Source organism: Acomys russatus, chromosome 22, assembly GCF_903995435.1.
Source record: "Acomys russatus chromosome 22, mAcoRus1.1, whole genome shotgun sequence".
In the NCBI taxonomy this organism is placed as follows: domain Eukaryota; kingdom Metazoa; phylum Chordata; class Mammalia; order Rodentia; family Muridae; genus Acomys; species Acomys russatus.
Genome location: NC_067158.1, coordinates 6,463,438 through 6,468,548, shown reverse-complemented (window position 1 = coordinate 6,468,548; position 5,111 = coordinate 6,463,438). Strand labels below are relative to the sequence as shown.

The following is a 5,111-nucleotide window of genomic DNA, read 5'->3' as shown; positions in this document are numbered from 1 at the left end:
GCAGGCAGGCAGCAAGCAGGCAGGCAAGCAGCAGGAAGGCAGGCAGGCAGCAGGCAGGCAGCAGGCAGGCAGGCAGCAGACAGCAGGCAGCAGGCAGCAGGCAGGCAGCAGACAGCAGGCAGCAGGCAGCAGGCAGCAAGTAGGCAGGCAGGCAGGCAGGCAAGGCAGACAGGCAGCAGTCAGGCAAGCAAGGCAGGCAAGCAGGCAGCAGGCAGATAGGCAGGCAGGCGAGCAAGCTTATGCCATTACCCAGCAAGGTGGGAGGGAAACCTAAAACCCAAGTAGCCTCAAAGTTTGGTTCCACTCCAGAAGCAGAAACTGCATCAGAACACCTTGTCACAGGGCTTCTTGGGTTCATTTCACCTGCTGTGAGTCTGAATCTGTTCCTAGCCACTGACAGGGAAGTACTATTGCCTCAGTCCCTTTCCCCCTCACTTCTCCAGCCCAGGTGGCGCCCATAGCTAGCGGAAGGGGCTCAAGAGCAGCTTCCTTCCGTGGGAGGCTGGTCATCACTTCCCATTGCGCTAGAGAATCGCTTGAGGCTCACAACAGAATTTACTCGTGAGATGGGTGAGTCTGTTAAGAACATGTTCTAGAATACACTTGAATGAAAGGAGAAACCACAGAGAAGGGGAGTTACTTCAGGTTGCTAAGGAGGGGTTGTTTATCCCACTGTTTAAGTTGCGGTGTATTTTTTGTAGCGGGTCCTGGGTTGCAAGGTACGTTGTCAGAAAGGGGTGTGTGTATAGTCCAAGCCAAGTGAATTCCAGCCTGTCCCTATGCTTGCTTACTTCATAAACTTTAAAAAATTATTACTGGTCGAAGTTTGGTATGGCGTCAGAGAAAAACATCCATAGTTATCTTAGAAAGCAATTAAAATATTCCTTCATTGTTTTTGCTATGTAGTCAACGGGGATCCAATCAGTTCCTGGGAGCCCCATCTCTGAATGCTCTGGCACCAGGGACCAAGCATTTAACACATTAGCCTTTGGGGAAAATTCTAGATCTAAACTATAACAGGAAGGTAATGGCTTGACTGGTAACCTTAAAAAAAAAAAAAAAAAAAAAAAAAAAAAAAAAAAAAAAAAAAAAAGAAAGAAAGAAAGAAAGAAAGAAAGAAAAAGAAAAAGAAAAGATGTCCACATTCTAATGCTTAGAGGTTAACCTGTGTATGAAAGCTTGTGTGGGAAAGGGTCTTTGGGAGCCATTACAATTCTTGAAAAGACCATCCTGGATTGTATGGGTCCTTAAGGCCAGTCAATGACAGACGTCTTTTCTAGAGAAAGGCAAAGGGAGACTTGACCCAGACACAGAGAAGGATTGGGAAGGCGCAGGCTGTCATCCAGCCACAGGCCAAGGAGTTCCTGTAGCCACCGGGAGCTAGAAGCCGAAGAGAACCTCCCCTGGAAACCTCAGTGGCAGATGGGTCATAGGAGAGTGACACGGTGTGACTGTGAGCCATAGGGCACTGAGAGGGAGTGGAGACTCACACTGACTGGTATGGGGAGGGGTTGGGTATTCTTGTGGCCCTGACAAGTTCACGGTCTGTCTTTAGGATGGCCACCGAGTGGTCATATGTAATGTGCTCTGTGTCCTTGTTTGTGTCCATCAGGTGACCAAGGCCAGCTGTGGGCCAGGCCAACACCTGGCACACCAAAGCCTACCTGGGTGGCAGAGGTTCCCTTTGTCTTTGTGAAGCCAGGCTCGCTCACCGCTCCCAAAGACCCTTTCCCACACAAGCTTACTTACACAGATTCTAGGCATTAGAATACAAACATCTGTTTGAGAAGATTACCAGTCAATCCACTGCCTTCCTGATATAGTTGAGATCTAGAATTTTCCCCAAAGGCTAACATGTTAAGTTCTTGGTCCCTGGTGTCAGAAGAGAGAAGGCGGGAGCTGCATATTGGTTAGCTTTTGACTGGGTCAGATGATAAAGAGACGCACCACAGTGTGAAACAAAGTCACTCTTCTAATTTTCTTCATACAACGTTTTCTTGTCCTTTCTTATGGTTCTGGGTTTGAAGCTAGGAGCTTGGGCATGCTGGCATGCACTCTACCAATGGCTACATCCCTAGATCTTGTTTTCGTATTTTTTGTTTAGAGACAGGGGCTCCCTATGTTGTGTAGGCTACCCTTGAGCTCACTTGGTAGTCCAGAGAGGCCTTGAACTTGAGACCTTCCTGCTTCAGCCTTTCAAGTGTCTGGGATTGCAGGTCTATGCATTCTTCATGGAAATTTTATTTCTAAGAACATTCAATGAGTTTGTTTTTTAATCACACAAACATTTGGATTTAAAAAATTAAGTTAATAAATGCTGTCCTACTTAGCTGTAACTGTCAATTTGACACGGCCTAGAGTCAGCTGAGAGGAGACTCTCAACTGAGTAATTGCCTAGATCAGACTGGCCGGTGGGCATGTATGTGAGGGGCTGTCTTGATAGTTAATTGCTGTAGGAGGGCCCAGCCCACCATGGGCAGCACCATTCTCTGAGCACTCGGTCTTGGGCTATATAAGAAGGTTAGTTAACTTTCTGGGCCTGGCTAAGCATGAGGCTCCACGGTGGGTGTTGACGTTCGTCACAGCAAGGACCGCAAGGCTCGGCACAAGGAGCCCAAGAGCCAGGACATCTGCTTGCGCCTGCTAGTCAAGCTGGACAGGCTTCTGGCCAGACGAACCAACTCCACCTTCAATCAGGTTGTGCTGAAGAGGTTATTCATGAGTCGCACCAACCCGCCACCTCTGTTCCTGTTGCGCATGATCTGAAAGATGGAGCGGAGCTTCCTGGCCCAGGAAACAAAACCGCCATGGTTGTGGGGACAGCCACAGATGATGTGAGGATCTCGGAAGTACCCCAAACTGAATGTGTGTGCACTGCGGGTGAGCAGCCGGGCCCAAATCGCATCCTCAAGGCTGGCGGTAAGATCCTCACCTTCGACCAGCTGGACCCGGAGTCTCCCAAAGGCCGAGACACCGTGCTCCTGTCTGGTCCTTGGAAGGGCCGAGAGGTGTACTGGCATTTTGGCAAGGCCCCAGGGACCCCACATAGCCACACCAAACTCTATGTCCGCTCCAAGGGCTGGAAGTTCGAGCGTGCCAGAGGCCGAAGGGCCAGCCGAGGCTGCAAAAACTAACCCTGGATCTTACTGTTATTAAAAAAAACAATTGAGGCTGAAGAAGAAGAAGAAGAAGAAGAAGAAGAAGAAGAAGAAGAAGAAGAAGAAGAAGAAGAAGAAGAAGAAGAAGAAGAAGAAGAAGAAAGAAGAAGAAGAAGAAGAAGAAGAAGAAGAAGAAGAAGAAGAAGAAGAAAAGGAGGAGGAGGAAGGAGGAGGAGGAAGGAGGAGGAGGAAGGAGGAGGAGGAGGAGGAGGAGCCTGGGGAGCAGCCAGCAAGCAGTGTCCTTCCATGGTTTCTCCTCTACTTCCCTGTGAGTGAGTTCGTTGGCCAGAGGTGACACCGTGTGGAATAGCAAGCAGGCCTGCCCTGAGTTCCTGCCCTGACCTACTTTTTTTGTTAGTGTTTTATCACAGTAACAGAGATGAAATTAGAACAAATACATCTTTCAGTTTTAACTTACAAATAAGAGCTGTTTTGAGTCAGCAGTGCAAGTGGAAAGGATCTCAAGGCCAGAACGTCTGTGAACCAATGGCTACTTAATTGTCAGTTTGTATAAATACACCATGAGTGTTTGTCTAATAGGGGAGGACTGGGTCCTATAACGCCCACAAAGTCAATCCTGCTCAGCATGTTATTCCCATGTAGGTTTTAACATCTGATTTATTAATAATTTAGAGAGGTGAGTTGAAGTTTCCTGCTTTGATAGTTGTATCAGTTTGTTTGTAGTTCCCTCAATTTTTACTATATATCTAAGATCGTAAGAGTTTTGATAGCATGTCTTAATTGTACAAAGGGGCTCACGGTGACACTTCTGTACACATAATCAACATACTTTGGTCATATTCTCCTAAATTAGGAGATTAAATTGTTTCGTCATTTGACTTGCTTGCTGTGTGACCTGACTTATTCATCCTAGGGCTTGGGTTTTTTTTTTCTTTCTGCTTTTACTTATTTTTATTGCATTAAATTTTATTTCTTTTATTTCTTTGAGATTGTGATATAGTTCCATCATTTGGCCCTTCCCTTTCCTCACTCTAAAACCTCCCCTGTAGCCTTCCTTACTCTTTTTCTAATCCATGGCCTCTTTTTTCATTAATTATTATTGTATACGTATATGTCTATGCCTATGCATATACATTCCTAAATACATAAATACAACCTGCTCAGTTTGTATAATGTTTCTTGCACGTATGTTTTCAGGGCTGACCATTTGGCACTGGATAACCAATTGGTGTGCTCTTCCCTGGGGAAGACTATTTCTCCCACCTGTGGCATAATTTACCTGCCTGTAGTTCGCTGTGTAGGGTGGAGGCCTCATGGGGGACTTACTTGCCTTAATTGTGTCGCGTTATCATAAAGCTATTGTCGATAAATAGTGCTCACACTGTCAGTGTGATTTAGCCCTTCTAAGTCAAGGAGTGAATGTAATGGATTTTATATTTTGTTATATTATAAATGGACAAAAAGTAAGGATGCTAGAAAAAAGGTGGACAGTACGGTTGGTAAGAAAAAAAAAAGTGGCAAGCCTAAGTTTAGGAATCAAATGCTGTAGACAGCATAAGAGTGGAGGGCAAGAATGGGGAAACTGATCCTGTATGAGATGGAAAGACACTAGGTAAACGTGGGCTCCAGCGCAGGCCTGGGTGTGCGTGTAATGGAGGGGTCATGGGGAATGGGCTCACTATCCATGGTGCCCGAATCTTCTACACTTGTGTGACTGGCAGACGACCAGGTGACAGTGGAGCAGCACGATGGCATTAAAAAAATGGTGTGGTGACATGTGCAGGTGCCAACCTGCTTGTCACAGCAAAGGTGGGAGTGGCAGAGAGCATCCAGCAATAACAGGGTGGCTGGAGCGGTTCTGGGGATGGAGGGAGCTGGCCATGGGGGCGAGGCGTGCATCTTCTGTGAGAAAAGTCAGACAGTGGATCAGCAAAGGGAGATCACCAGGACTTTCTGTCTGTCACAGTGGTCGAAGGTGAGTGGGGTGTGAGG

General features: G+C 46.8%; 1 pseudogene; it reads left to right on the top strand.

Moving 5' to 3' along the window:
- Window positions 1-566: 566 nt before the first annotated feature.
- LOC127205506 (60S ribosomal protein L18-like) lies at window positions 567-3,138 on the top strand (annotated as a pseudogene).
- Window positions 3,139-5,111: the final 1,973 nt, after the last annotated feature.